At 31.9% G+C, this 14,373-nt stretch overlaps 1 protein-coding gene across 5 annotated transcripts in view; it reads left to right on the top strand.

Moving 5' to 3' along the window:
* LOC145276747 (uncharacterized) overlaps nucleotides 1-14,373 on the top strand; it is a 288,238-nt gene that overhangs the window by 205,572 nt on the left and 68,293 nt on the right. Inside the window, exon 6 of one of the 5 annotated variants that reach the window (XM_080127981.1) lies at nucleotides 6,890-6,947. The exons of the other annotated variants lie outside the window; for them this stretch is intronic. The gene's annotated coding sequence lies outside the window, so the exon portion shown is untranslated. The remainder of the gene's footprint in view (nucleotides 1-6,889; nucleotides 6,948-14,373) is intronic. 5 annotated transcript variants of the gene reach the window in all.

The following is a 14,373-nucleotide window of genomic DNA, read 5'->3' as shown; positions in this document are numbered from 1 at the left end:
GAATAGCTCAAGACAGTTATATTGTTAAAGTCCAGGGAGGGGTTCCTCATTGAGTGATAAAACCCTTGTTGATGATGATGATATATATATTACAAATTATAATATATGGCATAATCACATTGACATAACGGTTCCCATTAGATCACCAAAGTTAAGCAATGTTGAGTCTGGTCAGTACTAAAATGGGTGGCTATTTCGAGAAATCCAGGTGCTGTATGTGCTCTCCGATTATCTTGGCATTGTTTTCAGTCAGTCTTAAGCCTCTTCTTGCCACTGGTCTTGAGCAGTGCCAATACAGAAGTGTGGTTGGTGACTGTGCAACCCTTGCCTCACAATTATATGTGCAGTTACTCTTACAGGAGTGTCCATTGTCTCTTGAGACTGAACAGAGGCATTGCATATTACAAACGAATACATATTGGACTTTATTATATGATAGAGGATAAGCGTTTGAACAGCTGTGGTCCCATTTTTTATTCTAAACAAAATATTTAAGATTTGAAATAATTGATTATTCAACACAGAAATAGTTAATGATTCACTTTTTTGATCAAGTGGTGGTAGGCACTTTTGAGGTTAAATGTAGAACAAATATTTATTTAGCAAGGTCCTTAATCATTTTGTCACTTTTTGGCATGGACTAAGTTCTGTGTGTATAGATTTATCACCTCTGCTTAATCTAAATGCGCTTGTTTTTAGTGACGGTGGTTAGGAACCTTCAGCACTACTTGTTGGGCTTGCTATAATGACATACTTTCTTCAATTATATCTTCAAGTTCTGAATTTCTTTAATTCTGATTGCAATGGGCTTACAGTTAAATTCAAGTTCTGAATTTCTTTAATTCTGATTGCAATGGGCTTACAGTTCAATTCAAGTTCTGAATTTCTTTAATTTTGATTGCAATGGGCTTACAGTTCAATTCAAGTTCTGAATTTCTTTAATTCTGATTGCAATGGGCTTACAGTTCAATTCAAGTTCTGAATTTCTTTAATTCTGATTGCAATGGGCTTACAGTTCAATTCAAGTTCTGAATTTCTTTAATTTTGATTGCAATGGGCTTACAGTTCAATTCAAGTTCTGAATTTCTTTAATTCTGATTGCAATGGGCTTACAGTTCAATTCAAGTTCTGAATTTCTTTAATTTTGATTGCAATGGGCTTACAGTTCAATTCAAGTTCTGAATTTCTTTAATTCTGATTGCAATGGGCTTACAGTTCAATTCAAGTTCTGAATTTCTTTAATTCTGATTGCAATGGGCTTACAGTTCAATTCAAGTTCTGAATTTCTTTAATTCTGATTGCAATGGGCTTACAGTTCAATTCAAGTTCTAAATTTCTTTAATTCTGATTGCAATGGGCTTACAGTTCAATTCAAGTTCTGAATTTCTTTAATTCTGATTGCAATGGGCTTACAGTTCAATTCAAGTTCTGAATTTCTTTAATTTTGATTGCAATGGGCTTACAGTTCAATTCAAGTTCTGAATTTCTTTAATTCTGATTGCAATGGGCTTACAGTTCAATTCAAGTTCTGAATTTCTTTAATTTTGATTGCAATGGGCTTACAGTTCAATTCAAGTTCTGAATTTCTTTAATTCTGATTGCAATGGGCTTACAGTTCAATTCAAGTTCTGAATTTCTTTAATTCTGATTGCAATGGGCTTACAGTTCAATTCAAGTTCTGAATTTCTTTAATTCTGATTGCAATGGGCTTACAGTTCAATTCAAGTTCTGAATTTCTTTAATTTTGATTGCAATGGGCTTACAGTTCAATTCAAGTTCTGAATTTCTTTAATTCTGATTGCAATGGGCTTACAGTTCAATTCAAGTTCTGAATTTCTTTAATTTTGATTGCAATGGGCTTACAGTTCAATTCAAGTTCTGAATTTCTTTAATTCTGATTGCAATGGGCTTACAGTTCAATTCAAGTTCTGAATTTCTTTAATTCTGATTGCAATGGGCTTACAGTTCAATTCAAGTTCTGAATTTCTTTAATTTTGATTGCAATGGGCTTACAGTTCAATTCAAGTTCTGAATTTCTTTAATTCTGATTGCAATGGGCTTACAGTTCAATTCAAGTTCTGAATTTCTTTAATTCTGATTGCAATGGGCTTACAGTTCAATTCAAGTTCTAAATTTCTGTAATTCTGATTGCAATGGGCTTACAGTTCAATTCAAGTTCTGAATTTCTTTAATTTTGATTGCAATGGGCTTACAGTTCAATTCAAGTTCTAAATTTCTTTAATTCTGATTGCAATGGGCTTACAGTTCAATTCAAGTTCTGAATTTCTTTAATTCTGATTGCAATGGGCTTACAGTTCAATTCAAGTTCTGAATTTCTTTAATTTTGATTGCAATGGGCTTACAGTTCAATTCAAGTTCTGAATTTCTGTAATTCTGATTGCAATGGGCTTACAGTTCAATTCAAGTTCTGAATTTCTTTAATTTTGATTGCAATGGGCTTACAGTTCAATTCAAGTTCTGAATTTCTTTAATTCTGATTGCAATGGGCTTACAGTTCAATTCAAGTTCTAAATTTCTGTAATTCTGATTGCAATGGGCTTACAGTTCAATTCAAGTTCTGAATTTCTTTAATTCTGATTGCAATGGGCTTACAGTTCAATTCAAGTTCTGAATTTCTTTAATTTTGATTGCAATGGGCTTACAGTTCAATTCAAGTTCTGAATTTCTTTAATTCTGATTGCAATGGGCTTACAGTTCAATTCAAGTTCTGAATTTCTTTAATTTTGATTGCAATGGGCTTACAGTTCAATTCAAGTTCTGAATTTCTTTAATTCTGATTGCAATGGGCTTACAGTTCAATTCAAGTTCTGAATTTCTTTAATTCTGATTGCAATGGGCTTACAGTTCAATTCAAGTTCTGAATTTCTTTAATTCTGATTGCAATGGGCTTACAGTTCAATTCAAGTTCTGAATTTCTTTAATTTTGATTGCAATGGGCTTACAGTTCAATTCAAGTTCTAAATTTCTGTAATTCTGATTGCAATGGGCTTACAGTTCAATTCAAGTTCTGAATTTCTTTAATTTTGATTGCAATGGGCTTACAGTTCAATTCAAGTTCTAAATTTCTTTAATTCTGATTGCAATGGGCTTACAGTTCAATTCAAGTTCTGAATTTCTTTAATTCTGATTGCAATGGGCTTACAGTTCAATTCAAGTTCTGAATTTCTTTAATTTTGATTGCAATGGGCTTACAGTTCAATTCAAGTTCTGAATTTCTGTAATTCTGATTGCAATGGGCTTACAGTTCAATTCAAGTTCTGAATTTCTTTAATTCTGATTGCAATGGGCTTACAGTTCAATTCAAGTTCTGAATTTCTTTAATTTTGATTGCAATGGGCTTACAGTTCAATTCAAGTTCTGAATTTCTTTAATTCTGATTGCAATGGGCTTACAGTTCAATTCAAGTTCTGAATTTCTTTAATTTTGATTGCAATGGGCTTACAGTTCAATTCAAGTTCTGAATTTCTTTAATTCTGATTGCAATGGGCTTACAGTTCAATTCAAGTTCTGAATTTCTTTAATTCTGATTGCAATGGGCTTACAGTTCAATTCAAGTTCTGAATTTCTTTAATTTTGATTGCAATGGGCTTACAGTTCAATTCAAGTTCTGAATTTCTGTAATTCTGATTGCAATGGGCTTACAGTTCAATTCAAGTTCTGAATTTCTTTAATTCTGATTGCAATGGGCTTACAGTTCAATTCAAGTTCTAAATTTCTTTAATTCTGATTGCAATGGGCTTACAGTTCAATTCAAGTTCTGAATTTCTTTAATTCTGATTGCAATGGGCTTACAGTTCAATTCAAGTTCTGAATTTCTTTAATTCTGATTGCAATGGGCTTACAGTTCAATTCAAGTTCTGAATTTCTTTAATTTTGATTGCAATGGGCTTACAGTTCAATTCAAGTTCTGAATTTCTGTAATTCTGATTGCAATGGGCTTACAGTTCAATTCAAGTTCTGAATTTCTTTAATTTTGATTGCAATGGGCTTACAGTTCAATTCAAGTTCTGAATTTCTTTAATTCTGATTGCAATGGGCTTACAGTTCAATTCAAGTTCTAAATTTCTGTAATTCTGATTGCAATGGGCTTACAGTTCAATTCAAGTTCTGAATTTCTTTAATTCTGATTGCAATGGGCTTACAGTTCAATTCAAGTTCTGAATTTCTTTAATTTTGATTGCAATGGGCTTACAGTTCAATTCAAGTTCTGAATTTCTTTAATTCTGATTGCAATGGGCTTACAGTTCAATTCAAGTTCTGAATTTCTTTAATTTTGATTGCAATGGGCTTACAGTTCAATTCAAGTTCTGAATTTCTTTAATTCTGATTGCAATGGGCTTACAGTTCAATTCAAGTTCTGAATTTCTTTAATTTTGATTGCAATGGGCTTACAGTTCAATTCAAGTTCTGAATTTCTTTAATTCTGATTGCAATGGGCTTACAGTTCAATTCAAGTTCTGAATTTCTTTAATTCTGATTGCAATGGGCTTACAGTTCAATTCAAGTTCTGAATTTCTTTAATTTTGATTGCAATGGGCTTACAGTTCAATTCAAGTTCTGAATTTCTTTAATTCTGATTGCAATGGGCTTACAGTTCAATTCAAGTTCTGAATTTCTTTAATTTTGATTGCAATGGGCTTACAGTTCAATTCAAGTTCTGAATTTCTTTAATTCTGATTGCAATGGGCTTACAGTTCAATTCAAGTTCTGAATTTCTTTAATTTTGATTGCAATGGGCTTACAGTTCAATTCAAGTTCTGAATTTCTTTAATTCTGATTGCAATGGGCTTACAGTTCAATTCAAGTTCTGAATTTCTTTAATTTTGATTGCAATGGGCTTACAGTTCAATTCAAGTTCTAAATTTCTGTAATTCTGATTGCAATGGGCTTACAGTTCAATTCAAGTTCTGAATTTCTTTAATTTTGATTGCAATGGGCTTACAGTTCAATTCAAGTTCTAAATTTCTTTAATTCTGATTGCAATGGGCTTACAGTTCAATTCAAGTTCTGAATTTCTTTAATTCTGATTGCAATGGGCTTACAGTTCAATTCAAGTTCTGAATTTCTTTAATTTTGATTGCAATGGGCTTACAGTTCAATTCAAGTTCTAAATTTCTGTAATTCTGATTGCAATGGGCTTACAGTTCAATTCAAGTTCTGAATTTCTTTAATTTTGATTGCAATGGGCTTACAGTTCAATTCAAGTTCTGAATTTCTTTAATTCTGATTGCAATGGGCTTACAGTTCAATTCAAGTTCTGAATTTCTTTAATTCTGATTGCAATGGGCTTACAGTTCAATTCAAGTTCTGAATTTCTTTAATTCTGATTGCAATGGGCTTACAGTTCAATTCAAGTTCTGAATTTCTTTAATTTTGATTGCAATGGGCTTACAGTTCAATTCAAGTTCTGAATTTCTTTAATTTTGATTGTAATGGGCTTACAGTTCAATTCAAGTTCTGAATTTCTTTTTGATTGCAATGGGCTTACAGTTCAATTCAAGTTCTGAATTTCTTTAATTCTGATTGCAATGGGCTTACAGTTCAATTCAAGTTCTTCTAGCTCTATAGAATTGACGAGCTGTCCGGGCTGTTAATTTGAGCAATGGCCCATCTTATTTAAATATTAATGTCCTTTACTTCTCCATCTTTCTCACAGAAGAGATGTTGCAAGTTTTTTTCATTATTTTCATGAAAGGTGCTCGACTGAACTTAAATTTATGCCCCCCCCTTCCATAAAACATTTACAACAAACACTCGTCTAGCTACAACCACTGTTAACGATTTTCCTTACTCTGTGCCTAAAAGTAAATGAAAATTTCATAAGCAAAGTTTCTTTGCTAGAACTACCTGTCTGTGAACACAATACCACAGGGCTACTTTCCAGCTGACTATGACATAGTCGTTTTCAAGCCCAATGTAAACAAGTTCTTGTGGAGTCATTCTCTTAATGAAATTCTATCCAGTTTCCACCATGACCAATCATTACGGCATTGTCTCACTGACCACCTTATCCTTGAGTGGCCTTTGGACCTTGATAAGTAGTAACTTCCTAGTAGACAAAAAAAATCTTTATATAGGAAATTGTGATCATATAAAATTATATCGGGGCATAAATCCTTCAACTGGTTGTTAATTTGTTGCACTGGCTGTATCATCTTTGTTTGAATTTGTTTATTCGATCTCAACATTAGCCATAATGATGATTTTGCGGTCTATGTCGATACTAACTATACTGAAGCAGCACTCACCCTATGTGGGTTGAACCGGCTTCTTCCAAAGAAGAAAGTTTCATGGGAGATAGAAATTCTCAAGCGGTCCCCAGTCACATGTATATACACACTACTGGACCAATCCTGGCCAAACCTGGCATGATGATGGTCCCCCACTATTTTCCAAAGTAAAGGTCAAAGATCAAGGTCATAACCTATATATATATATATATATATATATATACTCTCTTACAGTCCACACCACTGGATCGATCATGACCAAACCTAACATGATGATGATGATCTATGACAAGGATGGTACACACTTTTTTCAATGTAAAAGTCTAAGGTCATATTTGGTGCAGCTCTTCGTAAACTCCTCGACCTAGGGATGGTACACACCAAGTTAAGGTTTGCCACCATGGTGTCAGCCAACTTCTTTTTGAATTTGAATCAGATCGCACTCAACCAATCTTGATGAAATTTGGCACAATTGTGGCCCCTAACATAGGGCAAAATTTATTGCACTGTATCTCTTAAGTTTAACCTTCCAAAATAACACTAGTAAAAACAATGTAACGGATCATTAAGGATCCTTTTTTTTCTTGAGATGCATGTAATTCTTTTGAAAAATTTAAGATAATACTTTCCCCTTTCAGACACACATTAAAGCTGCCACCCAAATGAAATAGAAATGAAACTGAGAAAGAAAGATTGGTAAGATTAGAAGCTAATATAAACTAAAAGTTGCTGCAATTCACTCTAATGAAAAAATGTGTTTGTGATACTAAACAAATATTAATAATTGTGGTTCTTTGTAACTGTTTCAATTTTTATATGTAACATCATAAGTGTTTGCTTTAAGGTTCATGGTTGGATTTAAAAAATTTTAAACACCTAAAGCAATAATTGCTCTTATAACATCCATGTACAGCAAAGTCCTGCGCAAAGCAGGTATCTTTGCTAGTATATATATATATATATATATATAAAATGGGTGAAGAAATTCCAACGAGAGAAAGATGTATAGAGATGTGTGGAGAGAGAGAGAAACATAAGACAGCAGTGACCACAGTCCATCCCAATGAACCAGTAATAAAAATTGAACATACGAATGAAAAGTAGAATCATTTACACGTTTCCACCTCTCGGAAACATTTCAAATGAACTACGAAAATGTTCTTTTACAATTTTCACACGTCTTGAATATATTCTAAACATTTTAAATACTTTCTGAAGAGGACACTTCACAGAACGTCTGAAACGCGTTAAAAACGATTTCAGTGATTTAAAAACATTATTACAATGATCTAAACATAATTTTCAATGAAAAACCAAAACAGAGAATAATAAAATAATGTTAAAAAATACACATTGTTGGTGACCACCCCCTTATTTAAATATATATATATATATATATATATATATATATATATATATATATATACTAGCAGGCTGCTCGGCATTGCCCAGTCATAAAACATGCTTAAATATATTTTGATTAATGCAGATTTTGTATTGATTATTATACTAGCCTGGGTACCCGGCGTTGCCCGGAGGTGTGTATTGAGCAAAAAAAAAATGTGGTAGTAAGTAGGCAGGCTCAAACCTGTATGAAAAAAAAAAATGACATGTTTGCTGTTGCATCCATCACCAAACTGGAAGTGATTTAGGTTTTAGTTAAGGCTAGACAATTGAATAGAGGGGATGACTTTCGAAAATATCGACAAAAAAGGCGACCCCCCCCCTCCCTGTAGAAAAGTGCCCAGTTTGAGGGTGAAGAAATTAATGATTTTAGCCAGTTGTTTGATATTTGTCATCCGAAGGGTGGAGCTTCAAAATGATACCGATCTTGTGAAAAATCTGTCACTACTGTCGAAAGTTATAAGCAAACATACATACATTTAAACAGACAGGTGAGATTTATATTATAGATTATATTTAACCCAATATATAGTAATGATTTAAATAATTTAAAAACAAAATGACCCGTGTGCCACCACCTAGAATCGAAACCAAAATATGATTTACTTTTTCCTTTGACGTTAATGCAAGGCTAAAAATTAAAATATGAACCCATAGCTATTATGTTACGCATGCATATTCATAATGCCGTCGTTCCACCTTCAACTGGCAAATTCCATTTTTTTAATTTTCACACTTTTGCATCAATTTTCCATGGCTAAAACCCAAATATAAGGGTTTGCATGTGTTCGAATACTCTATATATTAAGTTTCATGTCTGTAGACCAAAAACTGATAAAGGAGTTTGGTAGGCAAAATTTTTAAAACAAATATACATATATATATGCATACAAAGAGGTTTGTGTTTACTATAACCTTTTTATGCAAATATAAATCATGTAGAATATCTGCATGAAAATAATTACACATAATAGTTAAAGATGATTATGCCATAAGAAAACTGAAAAACTAATAGGTAATTAATTAAAATGAATGTTTAAAAGAATATGCAAATAAGCTATATCTTGCAGATGAATACAATTCCACAATTCATATATAACAAAGTTGTATTTTCTTTTTAAATAAATAGAAAGAAGGGTTTTTAATATAAATATTAATACACAAAAAAATAAAATTTATAGAAATATATATATATATCATGACAAAAAGTCTGTATTCCAAGTTGTATCAGGTTGGCAAGAACGTCCTTGCGGTTTCTAACTTTTAAATTCAGATGAACATATCTCAGTTCAAATAAAAATTTATTGATAGAAATAAGCACCATCAGAATCCAAAGCAAAGTTCCAATATAAACTGTTAATATGTCCAGCATCTTATTTTCCACAAGATTCTGCCATGTGGGATGCAAAACTATTTCTGTAACGAAGGTGTTTCGCAAAGCATCATTGCCAAATTCTCCGACAGTTTCCAATTTTGGAGAAAAAAAAATTGTCTAGCAACTCTCTCAACCTCTGCAGCAACGTTGTTAAGTGTTTTAACAAATAAGTTTTCCTATTTTTGTCAAGGAAGTTTGTACAACCTTTTATAAATTTAAACATGCTGGAACTGAAGCAGCTCAAGATGGCTCGATATTTGTTTAGGATTCAACAAAGCCATTTTTTTTTTTTTTTTACTAAACCTTTTTTGGGAATATTTTAAAACTTAAATTTAATTTTAACAACATCAGTTGATCATTAAGTTATCAACTGAACCAAATTCTTTAAAATTATAACTAATACTGTTATTAATATTTTAATCTCTATTTATAAAATTATTTGATTTCTGAAACTTTCAGTCTTTTGATACTTGAGTTTTTACTAATAATCTTAAAGCCAGTTTCAATGACTTTTAATTTGGCTTTCAAATTTCTTCCAAATTTTAAAGGGACACAAATTATAAATGCATCCTTTTTTTTTCTACTAACAACACATTAAAAAAACATTATGAAAAAAAAGCCAAATTATTTTCTGATGTATTTAATTTTGTGACTGTATCTTTTAATAGGATTTTTTTAAAGTTTATTTTAGTACTTTTAAGCTATTTCATGTTTTTATTCCAATAAATATTGACTTAAAAAAAAAAAAAAAATCTAAGTCAAGTAGTGGGAAGAACAAACATAATGCAGGTACACGATACGGGCTCGAACGATAATGTCGATACGGACTAACAAAGCTACAAACTCACTGCCGAATGACTTAAGTATCACCCTTATTTCATTCCTGGACTCTCGTACCTCATGGAAGTGGATTCTCGTACCTCATGGAATGTCCAGTAAATGTATGACCACACCATTCTCAGGCGCTTAGGTGCGTGCCCATCACAGACTTTAAGACATGAAGTTTAGTTATGCATAATTTTAGGGTTTTACTATCATGAAGATTTGGTCATCATCAGCTGCACCTGCTAGTTTCCGCTTACTTTTCAGAATGCAATCGTTGTTGACTGCTACCAATGTCATCTCTTCACGTTTGCAGATGTGAGTTCTCCATGTTTTAGCGCAATCCCACTTTTTTTTTTTTTTTTTTTTAAATCCAGAATAAAACATTTCCACTTAAATGTCTAGAGCCTCTTAGGAATGTGAGTTTTCTGCTTCATAATTAGAATCTGCTTTTTATTTTTAATACGAAAAAGTTGATTTTTCCCTCTGACAATGTTAATTTTACTTAATGAAGGGGTAGGAGAATTAGATAACTTTTGTTTTATTAAAGAACGACTTCCTGTTTCCTTCCACCAACATATGCACTCAGTGTCTTTATTTCTTCATTTCGACATGTGCCATGATTAAATAATTGTTGCACAATATGTTTAATGAATTGGAGTTTAGGAAAAAAAAGTTTTAATTCAAGAAAAACAAAAAACAGACTTCTGCTTAAATTTATAGAACCTTTCAAGAATGTGAGTTTTCTGTTTCATGACTAAAATCGTTTTTTTTTTTTTTCTTTTAATAAAAAGGTTGATTTTTCCCCTCTCTGAAATTGTTAATTTTGTCTTGAAAGCTAAAACTTCAAGTAGTTCATGCTAGAGATAGAGGAAGTAGGTGATTTCTGTTTCAAAGAATGACTTCCTGCCTCCTTCCACCCACATGTACATTCAGTGTCTTTTAATTTTGACTTTGGAAAATTATCATGTAATGATTAAATAAATGTCCTGCGATATAATTAGGTTGAAATGAATTGTCAAGGAAAAACGTTTTCTGTGTTGGTTGGCTTCTTTTTACACATGGCCATGACATTTGAATAATTATGAGAAAAACAAGAAGATGAGTGTCATGGTGTTCTTTGATGAATTCCAATGTTGAGGAAGTATACAGAGTGGAACAATAAAATTGTCACCTTAGAAAAGACACATGATTCCATTTCCGTTTGATGAAAACCAGTTTTCTTTTTTTTGTTGCAGTCTATCTACTAGTTAGCCAGTTATGTACAAATCCCATGAGCGATAGGAGCCTTCTATCATGTCTAAAAGTGACACAATTTTTAACGAGCGAGATTGGAGATGCACCGCTGTACAACTCTTGCTCTCTACTGATTCCAGTTATGACAACAGAACCATTGTCAGCATCCTCATAATGCAAATCCGGACAGTTCAACACTTTTCCCGGCTACAGTTATGGTCTTTGGTGTGGTTTCAAGTGAGGGCCACATCATGCCACCTCACATCTTTGAAGTCGGCTTGAAAGTTAACATCAAAGTGTACCTGGATGTGCTGAAGAGTGTGGTGATCCCCTAGTGCAATCAGGTAGCTGCTGGCAGCATGACTCGGCACTGGCTCACAAGTCCAAAGAGACCCAAGCTTGGCTTCAGAAGAAATGCTACAACTTTGTATCCTTCTCTCACTGGCCACCCCTACTTCCCCAACCTGAACTCCCTGGACTACTTCATTTGGTTATATGTTGAGAACATTATCGACATGACCTCCCACAGTACCAAAACCTGATCACCGAGTATCCACCAAACTTCTGCCGGCACTTGTGGAAAAAGTGTGCTCCCAGTTCCGTACCCATATTGAGGTGGTGATTGAGGCTGAAGGTGGTTACATTGAATAGATGTCAGCTCTACTACAAAATCAAGTTACCGGAAATTATGTACTGTGTCAAATTTATGAGTTAAACATTATTATTTAGAAAAAAAAAAAAGCAAAAAAGTTATGTTTTTTTTCTGTATTCAAAGTTGAGGAAATTTGATTTGTAATGAATTGAAAATTGTTGCATAATGAAATGAATAAATGGAATATGAAACATTGATTGGTCAAATAAAACAATTATATAATTAGAAATTTGAAGTAATTACTTTTTGCTTTTTCACCTTCAATAATGAAAGCACGAAAATAAAATTTAAAAAAAACTTAATGAAGATAAAAATAAAAGAGAATCTTTAAATTAACCATAATATGCACATTTTAAAATTGAAATGTCTGACGAAGGGTCTTTTCCGAAATAGAACAATACAGATCCTCCACCTGACCATACTAACACAAGTAAGAAGACAATACATGTAAAATATAATCTATGTAAAGTTGAGTTTGATATTAAAAACTTACTTAGTCATGGATATGCAAGCAACTTCATGAAGTTTAGTTAATTTACATATTCCTTTGAAAAACGAGCATTGTATATATATATATAGAGAGAGAGATAGAGAGAGAGTGATCAAATACATAAAGGATAATAAAGATAGTAAGACAAACTACACAATATCATATAAATATAGCCATGAAAGGAAGAAGAAATGTAAATAATAAGAAAAAGAATGGAATTAAAAATGTGAAGAAGCATATAATAGTAATAATGCTACTAAGAGAAATAGATGCAAAAAACAAGTCTGGTTTAATCCACCTTTCAGTGAACATATACAAAATAATATCCTTAAAGAACTTTACAATATAATTGATAAGAACCCCTCCTCCCCCAAATAGATAAAGTAAAATAATTAATAACAACACAGTTTAACTTTCATTCTCAACCGCTATAAAGCTATAATAAGTAAACAAATTCCTAATGAACCGCCCCCCCCTTAAGTAAACACTTCATCAAATCTCCACACTAACGTAATGTACTTGCAATAACCCTTATCCCTGAGTGGCTTCCGGGCCTTGATAAGTGGTGACCACTGTGTAAAAAAAAAAAGTTCTTAAAATGGTAAAATAAACAAAACAGTAAATAATAATAGGATTGAATCAGGTGAATTAAATATTGAGAAAAATGTAACTGTAGAATACCTAACGAATGTCCATTGGAAGGCAATTGTTTAATATCGTGAAGTTAAGGTGGATAATAGTAAAAAGAAATACCTAAGAGGAACTGAATGTTTTTTAAGGACAGATACAAAAACTATATTGCATCATTTAACATTGGACCAGAGAAGGAATCAAAGAAATTAGATGTTATACAAAGTTGTCTTCATAGAAATTAATTCCCTATTATCATGCTTAAAACCTGATTAAAATAACATTTAAACAAAAAAAAAGGAATATGTTGACAGTGAAATGTAAGTGTCTGTTTTGTTTACAGACTTGAAACTTGATATAAAGAGGATTTAGACCTGTGGAGAAAACAAATTGATTTAGTTTTTAGCCAGTAAAAATAGCTGCTAAGGGGTTAAGATTGAAAAAAAATGATTGAGTTTGGCAATTCGACTAAGCATATTATTTCTAACCACATTTACGAATGCACATTTATACAGTTTACACCATTATTTTGCACCGATTTCTATACATATGGACAAAGCACAGATGGTTATGAATAAGGCTGGTGATCCTTGTTTTAGTTTTGATTCTAGCTTATGGCACCCAAGTCATTTTTTCTTAATTTTAAACCATTGGATACAATATAATAATCAATAGGTAATTGGCTCTGTAATAATAAATACGAAATCTGCATAAATTAAAATATAATATTTAAGCATATTTTATGACTGATCAATGCCGGCTAGTTTTATATATTGTATCAATAAAGGTGAATCTGTAAAGCTTATTCCACCATTATATCTTAACTAGCGGGACCTGTGGAAATTCCACAGCGGACTCTTTCATATGTAATGTATTGATGTTGGCATTCTGTGGATGTTCAGCATAAATAGAGACACCCTGATAATATTATTGTAGCTCTGTTGTTAAAACTGCAAAAGTATTTATCTAAGTTAGCATGGACACGCAGCATAGTCCATTTGTAAACTACGCTTAAATATGATATTTTAATTTATGCAAATTTTGCATATATTATTATAGAGTCAATTTTCTATTGATTCTTATATATTATAAAGTGATTTCAAAAATTAAAAAAATATATCCCTATGACTTGGGTGCATCAGTTGAATTGAAACCAAAACTTATGAAGAAAAAAAATATGTATATATAACTTGAGTTCCTTCAGCTATAAACAAAACCAAAACTTATGAAGAATTCTTGGTAAAATTATTCATTACAAGGAATGGAATGTCATAACAATTAAACGACAGTCACTTGGAACAAAAAAGATGTAAGGGTGACACCCAAAATATCACACACGCTATCGTATTAATATATAGATTTTTTTTCAGTTTGTATAGTTTTGTCTTCTATAAATTTAAATTTTCTTCATATTGTTATTGAATTGAATAAAGAAAGGTGTTTTGATATAAATATACTTTGGATAAATGAAAAAAAAACAAAAAAACAACTTTATTCATTTAAAAATGCCATT

The sequence above is a fragment of the Euprymna scolopes genome, chromosome 5 (genome assembly GCF_053919585.1).
Source record: "Euprymna scolopes isolate OS-2025 chromosome 5, ASM5391958v1, whole genome shotgun sequence".
Classification (NCBI taxonomy): domain Eukaryota; kingdom Metazoa; phylum Mollusca; class Cephalopoda; order Sepiida; family Sepiolidae; genus Euprymna; species Euprymna scolopes.
The sequence above is the reverse complement of the archived record's forward strand: the minus strand, read 5'-3'. Positions and strand labels throughout refer to the sequence as shown.